The sequence below is a fragment of the Gracilinanus agilis genome, chromosome 2 (assembly GCF_016433145.1).
Source record: "Gracilinanus agilis isolate LMUSP501 chromosome 2, AgileGrace, whole genome shotgun sequence".
Lineage (NCBI taxonomy): Eukaryota > Metazoa > Chordata > Mammalia > Didelphimorphia > Didelphidae > Gracilinanus > Gracilinanus agilis.
The window spans coordinates 417,117,402-417,136,571 of record NC_058131.1 but is presented as its reverse complement, the minus strand read 5'-3'; positions in this window follow the sequence as shown (position 1 = coordinate 417,136,571).

Below are 19,170 nucleotides of genomic sequence, written 5' to 3'. Positions count from 1 at the left end.
TGAAAAAAAATTCCCAAATGAAAAACTATCAAGAATATTATAACTAAATTTCAGAGCTCCTAGGTCAAGGAGAAAATACTTCAATCAACTAGAAAGAAACAATTCAAATATCACCAAGTCACAAAGAGGATTACACATGACTTAGCAGCTTCTACATTAAAGGAACAGAGGAGTTGGAATATAATATTTCAGAAGGCAAAGGAGCTAGGCTTACAGTAAAACATCATCTACCCAGTAAAACTAAGCATGTTATTTCCAGGGAGAAATGGTCATTTAATGAAATAGAAAATTTCCAAACATTCCTGATGAAAAAAGCAAATCTGAACAGAAAATTTGATATTCAAACATAAGATTTAATAGAAGCATAGAAAGATAAATAGGAAAAAGAAAACTTAAGGGATTCAATAAAGTCACACAATTTACATTTCTACATAGGAAGATGATTCCTGTAACTCTTTAGAATTTTGTAATTGTTAGGGCAGTTTGAAGGTCTATGTAGACAGAGGATGTGGAAATATGTAGTCTATGATAACATAATATTAAAAAATTAAGAGGTGAAAAAGAGGATTGCACTGAAAAAAAGAGTCCAGAGAGAGATAAAATGGGATAAATGATCCCATCTGAGGAGTCACAAGGAGAGGATAAGGGTGATGATGGGCAGTGATTAAACCTTACAATCATCAGAATTAACTCAGAGAGGAAGTAACATACATATTCAGTTGAGTACAGAAATCTTTTTTACTATATAGGTAAGTTATAGGGGAACAAAAACAATTTGGGGCTAATAGAAAGGAGTGTGATTTGGGGGAGATGGTGGTCAGAAGAAAAACTTGAGATGAGGGACAGAGTGAAAAGAAAAATAAAGAGTAGGATCAAAAGGGGAAAATTGGTTGGAGGGAGATATACAGTAATATCTGTGAATATGAAAGTGATGAAGTAACTCATAAAAGGAAGCTAGTAATAAGAGAGGATGAAAAAACAGAATCCTACTCTGTGTTGTTTGTGGGAAAGAAATTTGAAGCAAGGAGACACAGAATAAAGGTAAGGAGCTAAAAGAATCTATTATGATTTTGCTAAATTAAAAAAGCAGAGATATAGCAAACATGATCTCAAACAAAATGAAAGCAAAAATAAATATAGCTAAAAGATATAAAGAAGGAAATTATTTATTGATTAAAAAAGGTAACATAGACAATGAAGTGACATCAGTATTAAACATATATGCACCAAATAGCATAATATCAAAAATTTTGAAGGAGAAATTAAGTGAGCTATAGGAAGAAATAAACTATGCTAGTAGGGGGCCTTAATGTTTCCCCCTCAGAAGTAGCTAAATCTAACAAAAAATAAAATAAACAAGAGAAGTTAGGAAGGTTAGTGGAATTTTGGAAAAGTTAAATTTAATAGATCTCTGGAGAAATCTAAATAGGAATAGAAAGAAATATACCTTCTTCTCAGTGGTACATGGCACCTACACAAAAATTGGCCATGTATTGGGACATTAAACATCTTGCAACCAAATGCAGAAAAACAGAAACAATAAATGCAACCTTTTCAGATCATGATGTAATAAAAATTATAATCGATAAAACGACATGGAAAAACAATCAGAATTTAACTGGAAACTAAACAGTCTAATCCTAAAGAATGAGTTTGTTAAAAACATCATAGAAATAATTAGTAAATTCATTAAAGAGAATGATAACAATGAGATACAATATCAAAATATATATGATACAGCCAAAGCAGTACTTTGAGGAAAATTTATATCTCAATAATTACATCAATAAAACAAAATAAACAGATAAATGACTAGAGCATGCAATGAAAAATAAACTACAAAAAAAGCAAATTAAAAATCCCTAATATATGTACCAGATTGGAAATCCTGAAAATAAGAGGAGTAATTAGTAAAATTGAAAGTAAGAAAACCACTAAAATAATAAATAAAACTATGAGTTAATCTTTTGAAAAATAGATAGACCATTGGTTAATTTGATTTACAAAAGAAGAAAATCAAGTTACCAGTTATCAAAAATAAAAGGGTGAATTCATCTCCAATGAAAAGGAAATTAAAGCAATAATTAGGAGCTATTTGCTCAATTATATGCCAATATATTTGACAACTTAAATGAAATTAATGAATACTTACAAAATTATAAATTTTCAAGAATAAGAGGAGGAAATAGAATGCTTAAACAACCTCATCTCAGAAAAAGAAATTGAATAAGCCATCAATGAACTCCCTAAGAAAAAATACCCAGGGCCAGATGGATTCACAAGTGAATTCTATCAAACATTTAAAGAACAATTAATTCAAATACTATACAAACTATTTGGCAAAATAAGTAAAGAAAGAGTCCTACCAAATTCCTTTTATGACACAAATATGGTGCTGATATCTAGGCCAAGAAGAACAGAAAGAGAAAAAGAAAATTTTAGACCCATTTCCTTACTGAATATAGATGTTAAAAATTTAAATAAAACACTATCAAAGAGACAACAGAATTTTATCCCAAAGATCATTCACTATGACCAAGTAGGATTTATGCAAAGAATGAAAAACTGCTTCAATATCAGGAAAACTATTCCACAATCGGCCATATAATAACAAAACAGTATAATACAGGTTTTAGCATTGCCATGTTTGGCTTAGGTCAAACCTGTCAGTTGCCCTGGATGGAATATTGAAGCTGGCATATGCCACGTGGCAGATACCTATTGGCAGTTGAACTGAGAGTATAAAAGGCCCTGGAAACCCAAGGCTGGGTTCTGTTTTCCTCCTGACTTCACTTACCCCTAATCCTGCCCCCCCGAACCCTGGGTGGAAGGGCAGAGAAAGATGGTAATTAGGCCTTAGGATAGAGTAGGGTTTTAGGACCTATTTTCAAGAGCAAATCAATATTATCTATAGTCTTCATTTACAAGGTTAGTGTTATATTCAAATTCTGAGAATTGTTACTCTCACCTTGATTGACAAGGGAAACAGTTGGAAACATTGGAATGTTCCTGGATGCCATGAGTACAGCCATCTGGGAGGGGTCTTTGGGCTTTGAGCTTGGACCATTGATCTTTGATTGATCTTGGAGCAGTGATCTGTGGGTCTCTGACCGTGGGTCATATATCCTTTCTGAATTTCCCTAGATCTTTAGGCATTTGAATCATCATTAGCTATTAGGTATCTGGGCCCTGATGGTGAAGGGAGGAAGGGAGGTGATGAATAAGAGGGAGGTGAAGGGTAAATATTTCCTGAGGGCTGTCAGGCTGACATACCACAAACTGATAATAAGGAAGCTGAGAGAGATCATCGATATCTGTACCAACTGAGCAGATTGCTCTCTCTGGTTTGACAGTGGCCAAATTGAACCAGAGGGGGTGAAGAACAATAGTCCAACTTACTGAAACAATAGTCTACAGTCCTGAGGGATTATTCATCATAGCTATTAGTGTGACAGTGTCTCCTATCCCCAATCCATTCCTGATTATTCCTTTCCCTATTTAACATCAATAGATAAAGTTTCATTAAGTACCTTCCTGAGTGGTCATTATATCTCCACCCTTGGGGAGAGAGCAGTACAGTCAGATGAACAATGTAATCCAAGGCTAATAGAGCCGAATATTAATAATCAATCCAACCCCAGGTCCCACCAGATCATTAAGGGTCCTACCTTGGCACTGTTACTGAGAATAGGGGAATTATATCATCCAGCAATGGTGACTGGGTTGATGTCCCCAGTCACCAGCTATCTAGGTGAATACAAAGACACAGCTTTCCTAACCAATATCCCCTAGAAGCATAGTAGTATCAAGAGTCCTATTTTCATTATAACATTAGCCAATAGATCTACTCACTTTCCTGACCAGAGACCACTTTGCTCTGGTTGAGGGCTGCCAGCCCTCAGTCAGCCAAGACCCTCCAAGGACATTCAACCAGCTTCAGCCAGTGTTTCATAGTAACAGATTAGTGTTACCAAGCCCTCTTATCATTGCCTTGTTCCCTCCCAGTTACTAATAAATCCCATAGCCTTTAACCAGAGAATCCTGTGGTTATTTCCTTACCAACAGAAACTAAGGAGGACAGGCAACAAGGAGGGAATTCTGAGCTGTTAAGGTTCAAACCATAGTTGGGGGCAGGAAGTCCTACATCCACTTCCTGCCAGTCTGCCTTAACCAATAGGAGGCTGTTTCCTCAGCAGGGAGGGACCAGCTGCCTGACACCTTAAAGGAGTCTAGTGGTAGCAGTGAGGTTTCACTGGGCACTCAGTTTTCAGGGTTTTGATCCTTGTACTTTCATAAGCAAGTTTCATACCCAACTGAGATTGCCCACTTCAGCATAACAACTAACACCAACCTCCTGCTAGCCTGTACCAGCTCCAGGTCCCTCTGACTTCATTCCCTTTATAACAACAAAAATCACATGATTATTTCAATAGATGCAGAAAAATCTTTGACAAAATACAATGATTCATTCCTATTAGAAACATTAGAGAGTTTTCCTTACAGATGTAATAAATGGAGTTTTCCTTAAAATGATAAGTGGTGTCTACTTAAAATCAGCAGCAAGTATTAGTTGTAATGAAAAAACGCTTAGAGGATCCTAGAGAATCAACAAAAAGCTAATCAAAATAATAACTTTAGCAAAGTTGCAGGATACAAAATAAATGCATATAAACCATCAGCATTTCTATAGATTTCCAACAAAGTCCAGCAGTAAGAGATAGAAGGATAGAAGAAATTCCATTCAAAGTAACTTTAGACAATATAAAATAACTGGAAGTCCACTCCAAGACACAAGATTTATATGAACACAATTACAAAACACTCTTCACACAAATAAAGTCAGATCTACACAATCATGAAAATGTCAATTGCTAATGGATAGGTTGAACCAATGTAAGAAAAATTAAAATTCTGAATGTAATTCAAAGCATACTATTTTCAATTTATTTTATTTGTGTATTTTTATTGGAGGATTTTGATTATATGAGTATTCTCTCACAACATGACCAATATGGAAATATGTTTTGCATGATCATACATGTATAACTGATCAAATTACTTACCATATGGGGAAAGAAGGAAGGAGAGAGACGATTTACATTTTATAATTTGAGGAAACTCATGTTAGATATTGTTATTATATATGATTGGAAAAATAAAATATTTTTTAAAAATTCTCCCCAGATATGGTTTTAATGAACCTGTTATCATTCTCTTCTAATTTTTTCTTAAATTGTGTGATCTTTTTTATTTTGGTCAGGCATCAATTTTTATCATATTGTGGTATATGTTATTGTTATTGTTTGTTCTTCATACTCAAAGAAGACCAAATACATCACAATGTGGGGTTCAGGGTACCACAGGTCAAACACAGTCTTTTTTGAACATAGAGATGTCTATAGATCTGTGTACTCTTGATTCCTTTGCTTCACTGATTCTGTTTTGCTTGTAGAGCACAGCATCTTACTTGATGTGAGGACACCATGCTGGGTGGTATTATGCCAATGTCCCCCATGACTCACAATATCAAAATTCTTCAGAGATATCATCTTGAGGATATCCTTGTACTGCTTCTTCTGACCTCTGTGTGAATACTTCTTGTAAAAGTTTCCATAAAATAATAGTCTTTTAGGTAAATATGCATTTGGCATTCAGCTTATCTCACCAGCCCATCAAAGTTGTGCTTTCTACAGTAGAGCTGTAAATTTTAGCACTTCAGCTTGAGAGAGGATCTCAGTATCCATTACCTCATCAGAATCTTCCTAAGACAATTTTCAGATGAAACCAATTCATTTTTCTGGCATGGCTCTAGTATACTGTCCAGGTTTCACAGGCATACAACAATGAAGTCAGCACAGTGGCTCTGTAGACCTTCAGTTTAGCATGCAGCTTGATACCTCTTCTCTCCCACACTTTCTTTTGGAGCTTCCCAAATGCTGAACAAGCTCAGACAATTTGTACATCAACCTCATCATCTATGTGTACATAGCTAGAAAGTATATTTGCAAAGCTAAGTGAACTTACTCACAGCATTAAAAAATTTTCCATCTATTCCAAGTGGTTCCATCTTCGAAAGGTATGGTGCTGGCTGGTAGAGAACTTCTGTTTTCTTGGTGTTGATTTTCATGCCAAAATTAGCACAAATGACAGGGAATTGATTCATATGCAGACTCAGAGGCTGCATTGAGTACACAATCATTTACCAACAAAAGTTGAATACCAACTTATCTTCTACTTTAATCTTGGCTTATAGCCTTTTCAAGTTAGGTTGTTTACCATCAGTGTGGAATGCCATTTTCATCCTCATTTAAGATGTCTGTCAAAATCATGGAAAATATCATGCTAAAAAGCTTCCTGGGAGTAAGAATGCAATTCTGCTTCACTCTGTGATAACTGTAAATGTCTGAGAGCATTGCCTATCATCCAGAACCTGTGTAAGCATGCCATCATGAAATTGTTGTACAGTGCTGATGAACTTTTCAGGGCAACCAAATTTTGTCATTATCTTTCAGGAAATCTCATGACTGACATTACCAAAGGCTTTGGTCAGATCAATGAACTTTTTTTTACAGTCATCTTTTCTGTCCTGCCATTTCTTCTGGAATTGTCAGACAGCAAATACATGTTAACCACTCCTTGGCCCTTTCTGAAACTACACTGGATCTCAGGTAGGTGACCATCTTCTAGTCTAGAATTATTATTAAGGACTCTAATAAGAATCTTTCCAGCAAAGACTAAGAGAAAGACCTCCCTATGATTGTCATAGGACAGCCTATTTTCTTTTCTTTTTAATGGAGGCATCCTTGTTCTCTTGTGGGGATACCTTCGTCTTGCCATATAACCCAGAAGATTTCAGTCATCTTCTATATATGCAATTGACTTCCTGCCTTGTGATCTCTGCTGGGATAGAATCAGCATCAGGCACTTTGTCACAGAAGAGGAGCCTAATGACATTCAAAACTCTTCTTCATTTGGAAGGTCAGCTAGAGAGGGACTGACTTCAACCTGATGCACATGGTCAATGGCTTCAGCGTTGGTTGATGACTGTTGAGAATGCTATGGAAGTGTTCAGCCCATCCATCCAGGATCATGTCCTTATCACTGATGAGTATGATCAGCACTGAGTAGTTGAGATACACCAGAAGTCTTTGGCCCATAAATTCTTCAGAACATCATAGAAGCACTTTGTATTTTTGTTATCAGTATAAAATTGAATCTCATCTTTTTTACTGAGTCAAGAATCCTGCATTTCTCTAAGCTTTGATTGCATTTTATTTTTGATGTAGTTAAACTCTGCCTTCTTAGAGATGGATGAACTATTCTGCTGGTAAATCTTGTGGAGCTCTTGTTCATTTTGTAGCTTTTGAATTTCCCCATCATTTTCATCAAACCAATTCTGATGTTTGCAAGTGTTCTGACTCAAATGAACAAATGTGATATTTGTACATACCTGAAAGCTGTCCACGCCTTTTCTTCTACCCTATGTGCTGATTCAACTTTCCTTCCAGGTCAACAATACACTCCACATATGGGACATCCTGACAGTCATCATGCCTTGTGGCCTTTGCTTTTATTATGGATAAGAGTATAAGTCTATAATTGATCCTGCATTCTGTACCTTACTTTACCTTCATCACACTCGAATCTTGCCTGTTTCTTCTCTTTACAGTGATGTAGTCTATTAAATGACAGTGCTTGCTGTGAGAGTGCATTCACAATATTTTATTACATTTAGGTAAATGATTCAGGGTTCATCATGGTGAGAGAGCATATGCACAGATAATGGTGGCATGACATTTTCCTATAAATTGAAGTCAAATTGTTAGAAGCCTGCCATTCACTCATTTAGGAGGTCTACAGTCTTGCTAACTACATAAAATCTCATTGCAAAACCGATACCAGCTTCATAGCACTCTTCTTTATGCTAGCCATTCCAGAAATATTTGTGTCCAACTCCAACTTCAGTAAGCTGGCCTTCATTTGCCAGCTTTGTTCACTGAGGATGGCTACATGGATGTAATGCCTGCTGAGGTTTCTTATCAACAAAAACTATTCTTTTTTAAGATCAACTAGGTTTTGTGTTTTTCATGTGTGCATTCTATTTAACAGTAGTGAGTGAAATCATCTTTGTAAAAATACTTTTTTTGTGTTTTGAATGCAAGGTGGGATCCCTAAAGCCAGAGTTGGGTAAAGCAAGACAATTTTTAGAGCACCTTTTCTAATCCCTTCTTTATGCCATGAGGTAAGCAGTGTGGTCCGTTAAAAGTACTGCTCAAAAACCTGGGAGGTTGTTTCAGTCCATTGCAAAGATGACTTTATGCCATGGGCCACCTATTTGCAAGTTTGTGACTGGAGCTTCCACTATATCTGAATCTGCTGCTTTGTCACTTGCTTGATGTCATAAGACTTCAAGGTTGATAAAACAGCTAAATAGTAAGGTAATAAAAGGGTAAAATAATAACATAGTGAAACAATAAATGATGGGCAATGTCTTACATGTCCATTGGACTCAATTGAGGCAGAATTGCACAAAGCTGATAGTATTCTCTCTTCTAGAGTCATCAAAGACCAGTGACAAGATGAAACTCAAGATGGCTGGCAATGGCCCATGATGCCGTGGATGACCTTGGCATATTTGATGTCTGACCAAGCTCTAAGTGTCCCACAGGACTGCTTTCATGACTTTTGGAACAAGTAACTTATCTTCTTATTGCTCTGGAGAAAATTTTCATGTGTTCAGGACAGACATCACCCCCAACTCACAAATGGCTTTCTTGGAATGTGGTTGCTGCACATGCTATAGCTTCTTGGAGCCAAGATTACTTGGAGGTAAGAATTGGGTGGAAAGTGGTAGACCCCAAAAGTAAATAAGCAGTCCTGAAAAGGGCTCAGCAGGCACTCAAACCACAGGTGCTAGTCCACTCTAAATAACTCATACAACCTAGTATATACTATAAAATGCTGACCTAATGCTAATTTCTACCAAATGATTTTTTTAATTTTCCTAGAAGTCATGAAAAGAGACTCTTTCTCTCAATTATTTATTTTCTTTGGTTTATCAAACACTGAACCCTAGCCTCTTACCCACCTCCAAATATCTTTGTATGTGTTAGTGGCATCCTTTCCTTTCTCTTTCCAGGGCAAGATACCTCTTGACTCTTTTCAACCCAGTCCTTCTCATCCAGTGCTTTAATCCTATTCTTCTATGACCTTCAACTGATGTTAAAAGAGTAAAGAAACTACTGTCTCTTGTGGATTCAGTTTTGCTCTATATTTGCTGTGTAATTCCTTTTTTCTTGAGTTTTTTAATTGGCAAGATTTAAGAAAACAATTTTTCTGCCATCTTGCTGTTCACTCAATTTGTATATACATCTAATATTGCCATTTTTTTTCATTGTCTATACAAGATTTGAGTCTAAGTAGTATCCCTACTTTATCTCATGTCTTTTTTGTCTCTTCATGTCTCTTTTTTTCATCTTTGTATCTTTTATATTAGTTTTCATCCTTAGAATCCTTAGATTATCTGAAGTCATGATAGTAATTCATGTTTTTTTTTGAGTACCATGAAATATGATAGAATTTGTTCTATTCCCCCCTACTTGCACTCTGTATAGATCATAGACTCAGTCTTCAAAAGGAGTTTCAAGACCATCTTATTTAACTTCATCATTTTACAAATGAAGAAACTGAAGCACAGAAAAGTTGAGTGATTTTTCCAAGATCACACAGATAGTAGTCAATGGTCGTATGTGAACCTGAGTCTAGTTGACGTGGGCTGACAATAGGCAGTAAGGGGCAGTAATAGAAACAAGACCCTCATTCACTAAAATCTTTCATTTCTCACTAGTTAGCACTGGTCAAACATCAATAGAAAAATCTGTAGTTTTAGCCTTAGTGAAGTATTAATTGTAGATGATTCAATTATCCACTCTGTGTACTGGATCTATAACATTTTATACTAGGCATCAACTTTGAACCTGCTCTGTTTTATTAATTGCCTATATTGTTCTTAGAAATAATTAATTACCTATAGTGGTCCAATGGAGAACATTCACTTCCTCTCTGTTTCTACTCTAGAAGGGAGGCAAGACTTCTCCAGCATTAACGAATGATGACAAGGTGGACAATGAAGGAACATGGTACCTGCACACTGGGGACTCCAGTATTCCAGAAGACTCCCAAATTTTGCATGTGGTCCTTATTCCCTATGGCAGCAAACCCCAAAACATACCTCCACCTGAGTTTGTAAGAGGGAGATTTTAGGTATTTATATTTAAAGTGTGGCTGCCAGGAATCAACAATTCAGGTTGATTCCGTAATTAAATCAGACCCAAGTCAGCATCGGGTTAAGGCAGTTTATTTACAATTAGGAAGGTAAAGGTATGGGAATAAAGAGAAAGGGAGAGGCTAGTCCAGGCCTGTGGAGGCCTGGATGAGAGAGAAGGTTAAAAGGCTAAATAAATTAGGCTGCAAGCCGCAAGGCCTAGCAACCAGATAGGCTGGTGCCTACTTAAGGCAGAGTTTGGAAGTGGCCTAGGTAGGCCAAGGAAGTCAGCCTAACTTACCCACATGACAATACAGAGTGTAAGCTGTCTGTGGTCTCAGGAGATCCTTCAGCACCGAGTTCAAGGCAGGAACTCCCTCAACAGGAAGTAACCAGCATACTTGAAGAGATATTGTCTCTCTTCACTTCCTGTGGGTCCACCTCTAATTCAAGTGGACAAATGGCAGTCTCTACACTGATTTGGACTGCCCAGAGGGCAGTCCCTTGTTCTTGATTTGTTACTTATTGTCACGTGTGGGTAACTCATCTCCCCTCCCCATTAAGGGGATTATATCATTTCTATGCCTAGGATGAGTAGAATTTTTTGACTATGAATCGGCTAGAGTTAATTCCATTTACACAAGTTTGGAAAGGGAGATGCTAAGCTATCAGATCCCAATAAATATGCCAACCCTGATCTACAGGGTATGGAAACTACCACTCCTCTGAGGAAACTGCCACTCCTCGGTGGAAGCTATCACTCTACAATGGAAGCTGCTACTCTACAGTAGAAGCTCCACTCCTTGGAGGAAGCTGCCGCTCTAGACGGGAGTTGCTACTACATACTATTACCTCCAAAGAGTCTATTTTATTATCCCCTGGGCTTATCCATCAGCCCTAAGGTTACCTGATTAGCCCCAGACTATTCCACCAGCTATTAGGCTATTATACCACCAAAACCCACTTATTCTTCAAATAAAATTCTTTTCTTACTTCTGGATTGAACAGAATTTGAGTCTCCCATTCTTGGGACAAGACCCTGCTACAAACTTGGATATGTTTCTCCCACATCCTCGTGACTTCAAATTTAGTACTATTTTTGCTGTATCACATCATCTATTTTTTCTTCATTTGCCCATATTTGTTAATGTGTTTTTTTATATGCAGTATATTATTGAGTTTGGGCAGAATATGTTGGACTGTCTGTGGAACCAGAGTAATCTAAGTTCAAGTCTCACTTCTAACACATACTGTTGGTGAAAAGCATGCCAAGTTATGTAATGTCTACTCAATGTTCTAGGAAACTTTCTAAGACTATAAATTACAGAGAAGATGAGGAACTGCTTTGGTAGAAAGACACTCCTCATCTAGGAGTTTTTTAAATTAATGAAATTACAGGTTGAGTCCCTATCCCAATCCTTTATCTTTCTTCTCCCCTTTAATCCATTGTTGACCAGTGAAAATCCAATAGACTAGTATGTTTAGAGTCCTGAGGATACATGTATGCCACAACTAATACCTTTGGAAACTAGGCATCAATACCTCTCTCCTTTTCAGCTATTATTTGATTAGCACAATTAAGGTTAACTTTCCTTCTCTCTGTCCCTTGTCTCTCACTATTTTCTAGGCAACTTAGTCTCACTTTATTGATCTTATAGATCACAGTACAGTCTACTATTGTTATCATATTAGCTTTTAATCTCTGATTTTCTCTCTCCATACATATTGCATCACACTATATGTATATGTTTAGTGTGTGTGTGTGTGTGTGTGTGTGTGTGTGTGTGTGTGTGTGTGTGTGTATCTTGAGCCTCTGGGTCTTCAACTGAAGCATAGATACTCTGCTCTCCCTCTGCCACCTGTAATAATGTGCTGCTTACTTTACCAAAGAGACCAAACCCTGAAACCAACCCTGTTGGTTGGTAGCAATTTTTTTTCCCTCCTTCCCTTGTTTTTTTTTTTTTAACCCTTACCTTCCACCTTAGAATCAATACTGTGTATTGGTTCCAAGGCAGAAGAGCAGTAAGAGCTAGGCAGTAGGGGTTAAATGACTTGCCCAAGGTCACACCCAACTAGGAAGTGTCTGAGGCCAGATTTGAACCTAGGACCTCCTATCTCTAGGCATGGCTCTCAATCCACTAAGCCACCCAGCTTCCCCCTCCTTCCTTTGTTAGTGTTGTTAAAACTATTTCTATGAGCTGCTTGTTCTTCATTTGAACTGCCCTGCACTATAAGTACTTAAATTTTAGATTCTAATTGTAAAGTTGTTGTTTTCTTTCACTAAATATAGACATACAATATATCTTTGTTGGAACTTATTTCATTTTTTTAAAGTCAGCATGTAATCTCTACAGTTTGTCTCATTTAAGCTGAACACAATTTTACTAATATATTTTTCAAGCAAACCTTTTATTAAATCCATGCTACGTGCAAGACTCTGAGAATAGAAGGAGAACAATGAATTCCCCAAGCAGCTTAAATTATATTTGGGAAACAAAATCTATGTAGTATACAGTTATGCCAACACATAATATATGCAAAATAAATATAAAGTATTTTGGAAGGTGGGGCTGGTAGTGGGGCTAGCAATATTGATGATTAAAATGATTAACTTTTACAAAAATGCAAATTATCATTTTAAAAGAAGGAATGTGTAGTGTGACCTAAAAAAGGAAGTTGGATAATAAATCCAAAAGGTATAATTCATTGAAAAATAACTTTTTTTTATTCTGTTGTTTTTCAGTCATGTTCGAATCTTCATGACCTCAATTGGGGTTTTCTTGGCAAAGGTACTGGAGTGGTTTGGCATTTTTTTCTCCAGTTCATTTTATAGATGGAGAAACTGAGATGAACAGGGTTAAGTGACTTGCCCACAGTCACATAGCCAGGAAGTGTATGAAGTCATTTTTGAATTTGGGGAGATGAGTCTTCTTGACCAGAAGATTCTATCTATTGTGCCACCTTGCTGTCCTAGAAAATAACTCTTATCATCAATAATAACTCACATTTATTTAGATCAATGTTTACAAATTATTATAATATTATTATAAGTGAGGTAGTTGAGGTGAGTTATCTGAAACCCAACAAAGTTAGTGGTAGGACATGGTGGCACATGCCTGTTATTATTGCTACCAGAGAGAGTAAGACTGGTGGACAAGTTGAACTTAGGAGCTCTGAGCTTCAGCTAGGCTGAGCAAATTGGGTGTCTGCCCTAAGTCCGGTCCCAATATGGTAACCCCTAGGCTGGGTGTGAGGGAGGGAAGATCTGACCTAAGAAGGGGTGAAGTGACCCTATCTGGAGACAGAGTAGAGCAAAGGCTCCATGCCAGTCAATAATGAGAATGGATTTATAAGTAGTCCCTGAATTTCCAGCCAGGGTTTAAAAAGGAGATATAATCTTTAGAAAAAAATAAGCAGTAAAGATACTTGCCTTAACTAATACAGCTGATAAGTATTAGAGAGAAGATTCTGATTCTGATCAATAAGATAATTTCTAATAAAAAGTCATAGTTTGATCAGAACGTTGGAGTAGATGCTTATAAATGGACATTTGAAAACTAACCATGAAAAGAAAAGGAAATATACTTAGAGCTATCAGGAAGATGAATAGGGACTCATCCTCTTGCATACAGGCTACAGGGAAGTGAGGAAGTAAGAAATATCTTGATATCCTAGATATTAGAAAAAGCAATATAATAAAATGAAGAATAAAAGAATAGAATAAAACTGATAAAAGAAGGAGGTAGAGTTTTGCAAAGACTACCAAAATCTATAAACCTTTGGCTAACCTGATAAAAAGAGAAGGGAAAATAAAATTGTCAATGTGAAAAATGGACAGGGTAAGTTCACAATGAAGAAAAAATAAACAAAATTATTAAAGACTATCATATATAATGAAAACCAAGAATCAAATGATGGATGATTATCTATAAATATGTACTTCAAAAAATAATACAAATAAGTAGACATTTTAAATAAACTAATTTTAAAAGAGAAACCTATGAATTAACTAATAAAGGGGGGGGAGGTTAATCTTGACCTAGATGGGCTTGGAAGTTGACTATATAAAGTCCATAGCCTAAAGAACCTATCCACAATTGGCAGCAAACAAGATGAACATCATGAACATCATGGTTCTGTAAGGGCCTACTTTATGTAAAATAACGAGGATAGATAAAATTGAGGCAGGACAGTACAACATTTTAGATTAAGAATCATGTGAGGAGGAATAGCTAGATGGTCCAGTGGATAGAGTGCCAGGTATAGTCTTGTAACAAATAGTGACAGGAATGCTAGAGCTCTCAAACTGAAGTTGGCAAAGGAAGCTAAGAACAACAAAAGGACCTTTTTAGTTATACTGAAAGAAAAATAAGAATCATAGTAGAGATAGGACTGCTGCTTAGAGTTTCTAGGATGATGATAACTGATAACAGAGAGAAAAGTTTGCACTGGAAATGATAGAACAAAAATGACTTACAGGAATTGATAACCAAGAGACGTAAGGAGATGAAAAAATAGAATTTACCTTTCCTTGATGAATTCAAGCCATCTGGCCCAGATTAACCTGGTCCTATATTGTTAGGTCCTGCTTAATGTGGTTGATATGATCACAGAGCATTGTTAGCGACATCTTAAGAATCGTGGATATGAGGAAGTTGCCATAAATGTTTAAGTTGTGTCTCACCTAGCTTCCTTGAAGTACAAATTGACTTGTTCAGTTTTTCAGTCATATCTGATTCTTTGTGACCCCATTTAGAGTTTTCTTGACAAAAATACTGAAGTAGCTTGCTGTTTGCTTTTCTAGCTCATTTTATAGATGAGGAAATTGAAGGAAATAGTTTTAAGTGACTTACTCAAGATGACACAGCTAGTAATTTCTGAAATCACATTTGAACACAATAAGATGAGCCTTTATGATTCCAAGCTGGGCATTCTATCTACTGAGCCAACTTGCTACTATAAGTTTGGAGAAAGGTAAATAAATTTCTCAATTGTTTTTAAAATAGAAGAAAACAGAATTGGCAAACTACAAGCCCTAGAGTTTGATTTTGATTACTGGGAAATTTCTAGAACTCACCATTAAAGCATTGGTTGATGAATATCTAGAAAAGGAAAAAAGGATTACAAAGAGATAATTTGGAGTAAGTCACATGAGACTAAGATCATTCCATATTTGAAAGGATGACAAAACTGATGCATGAGGGGAATACTGTCAAGTTGTTTACTTAGATTTTAGTAAAATTTTTACTAGAAGTATCTCATAAGATCCTTTTAGAGGAGATTGAGAAAAGATGGATTTGTAAGTGGTTGGATGGCTATTCTAAGAATTAGTAATGGTTAAGTGTCAATGTAGTAGAAGGGTCTCCAGTGGAGTACCCTAGAAATCTGTTCTTTGTCCTCAGATGCTTAATATTTTTATCACTGATAATGTTGATGAAATATGTACAGGTCACAAAGTTGAGAAGTATAGTTAAAACATTAGATGATAGAATCAGAATCCAAATGGATTTTGGTTGGCCAGATTAGCATTAAACTGAATCTAATAAGATGAAATTCATTAGTCTTATCTTATATAAAAAACACACCTAACTCCATGAATATAAGATGTAGGAGGCATAGATAAAAAGGAATTATTCTGAAAAGGATTTGGTACTTTCAGCCTATTGAAACTCAATGTAAGTTGGTATTATGGTGTATGGGTTACCCCTCCCCCCCAAAAAAAGTTTATGGTATTTTGAGCTACATTAGGAGGGGCATAAATTCCTGAATAGGGGAAATAATAGTCTTCTGTCAAAACTCACCTTGAATATTGTACTCATTCTAGATGTTTCAGTTTATGAAGGACATTGACAACATGCAGAAAGCCCACAGGATAAACACTATGGTGAAGGACTTTGAATTCCTGACACACAAGAATTGATTGAAGAAACTGGGCATGTTTAGCCTGAAGTCAAGAAGATTCAGGAGGGACATGACAACCACATTCAAGTAATTGAAGTGCTGTCATATGGAGAAAGGATGGGGCAGGTTTAAGCTTACTGTTAGGAATAGGTTGTCCAAGTGTAGAATAGCTTGCCTTGACAGGTCATCAAGCAAAGGCTGAACAACCATTTTTTCAAGTATTTTATAGCATAGATTGTTTGGAATTGGTGGTCTTAGAGTTCCTGCTCCCTTTTAACTCTCGGGCTCTGTGCTTCTGTGTAAATGTAATTAATATCTCATAAAACTTCTTTAAGTTGAGAAAGAGAACTTCATATCAGTTTAACTGGCAAATATCAAAACAAAAATATTAAACAAAACATTAGCAAAAATACTATAGAAATATTTTTAATGTATTTATTATAACTAACTTAGAACTATACTGGGTCAGTGAGGTAAAATAGTAGATAGAGTACTGTACCTTAGAGTGAGGAAAACCTGAACTCAAATCCAACCTCAGTAACTTACTGCTTATGATCCTGGGCAACTCGTTTAACCCCATTTGCCTCAGTTTCCTCAGCTACAAAATGAGCTGAAGAAGGAAATGGAATACCACTCCAGTATCTCTGCCAAGAAAATCTCCAAAGGGGTCCCAAAGAGCCATAAAAGACTGAAACAAATAAAGAACAACAATGAGTTATATTAGGGGTGCAATATTAGGAAAATTATTAGCATAATTAAACATACACAGACAACAAAAAATATATGCTTCTATCCATAGTGTAAATTTGACATGTCACTCTTTTCATAAAACGGATCCCCATTGCCAAAATCGAAACTCCTCTTTGGGGCATATAAAGCAAACCTTCACAATCTGGCCCCAGTCCACCTTTCTAGATGGATTCGATTTTCATTCCTCTCACACACTGTATACCCTAGCCAGGCTGGCTGACTTGCTATTCTAGATACATCCGTGCAGCCCATCCCATTTCCTGCCTCCATGACTTTGCACAGACTGCATAAATATATACATACGTGCTGTGTGTATGCTGCCAAAATTGTTTCAAACTTGCCTAGTACTGTCAAGAACTATCATCTTCCCAACAAAGTATTTAATAAATGCATCTTAATAGACAAATATTCTATACACACACACACGGAAGCTTATTAAAGCTTACAACTGCACTAAGATTTTTGGGACACCCTGAGTAAATGTAATTTATAATTATTACTTGACAATGAGAATGACTATTGCTGCTGCTATAGACACATTGTCTCTCCTTGCCTAAAAAATTTGTATATTAATGGTAACTATTATTGTTATTATTATAATCATCATCATCCTCCCAGTTACACAGGATTACAATCTGCCTCTTCCATGACTCATCACTTGCACATACTCCATCTACCATTTTCATTGTAATCTCTATTTAAAATACATCCTTCTTTGTACTTATACAACCAAATCCTTATTTCAGGCCCTGACCACCTCTCAACTGGATCACTGAAAATAGCCTTCTAATGGATATCTTGTAGTAAATCTCTACTCATTCCAATCCATCTTCTGCTCATCCGCTAAAGCAACTTTTCTAAAGTCTGACCATATCAACCCATTTCTCACTGTGCTCCAGTGGCTCCCATTTGCTTCCAGGATCAAATATAAATTTTGCTCTTTGGAATTTAATGGTCTTCACAAGCTCCCACATTTACTTCCTTTCACATGCTCTTTGATCCAGCTCCACCAGCCTATTCCCAGTTCCTCCATCTCTCCTTCCATTACCTTTGCCATTGCTGTCCCTTTGTCCTTTTTTCTGTCTCAGTTTCCTTCAGGACCCATCTCAAGCTCCATATCCTACAGGAGCCCTTTCCCAGTCTCCCATGCCTTACCCTTTCAGATTGCCTTTATCTATTCTCTCTATATATTTTATGCATTAAATAATTCACGTGCTATATTCCTTATTGTTGTTGTTACTATTTGACTTTCTTGTCTATCCCCAGCACTTTGTCTTTCCACAAAGGGTTTAATAAATGCTTGTTGACAGACTCTATATGTATACAGGTGCATACATATAGACAGAGGCTTATTCAAGTTTACAACTGCACTCTGTCTTTTGAGACACCTTGAGTAAATGCAATTTATATAATTATTATTTGGCAATAATAGCAACTACTACTATTGCTCCTGCTAATACTACTATAATGACACATTGCCTCTCTTTAAATGGCCAGCTAAAGAATTTATATATTCATGTAAGCTATTATTATTATTATAGTAAATACTATTAGCATAGCATCATATATTTACTATATTTAGCACATAGTGTATATGTTATAGTAAATATTATCATTATTTGCTGTAGCAACCACTATTGAGCCCTTATTCTGAGCAAGGCCCCATACCACATTTTCCTACAGTTGATAATATTGTATTTTTCTGCATTTTTCTTGAATTATTTGAACAATTTAATCTTTTTCTCTTCAACAGAAACTCAAGCACCATATCTCCTTTTCTCCATTTTTAGACCTTCTATAGCATAATACTGGGCATATAGTGGGTCTTCTATAAGGTTTAATTGATATAAATGCCCTTTCTCATTCTATTGTGAATTGTGATTCTTTCTTCACTTAAAAAAGAGTTTTAAATTGTTCTACCTGGCCCAAGAGGACAGAATTTGGGCTAAGTATATGGGAATTGGGGGAAGGGAGTGGCAGAGAGAGATTCTGGCTCAACATTATTAAAAATTTCCTTGTAATTGGAGGTATACAATGAGGAAAAGGCTATCTGGGAAGTACTGAGTTCTCCATTACTACAGGTCTTCAGGGGGAACCTAAATGCCATCTCATCAGGGATGTTATAGTGGGAATTCAAACTTTGGGTAAGGGTGAGGTCTCCTCTGTGGCTCTCATTCCAGCTTTAATTTCTTTTAATGATTTCCTTTTTCCTACCCTCTACTCTACTTCCCCCCCCCCCCCCCAAAGTCCCTTCC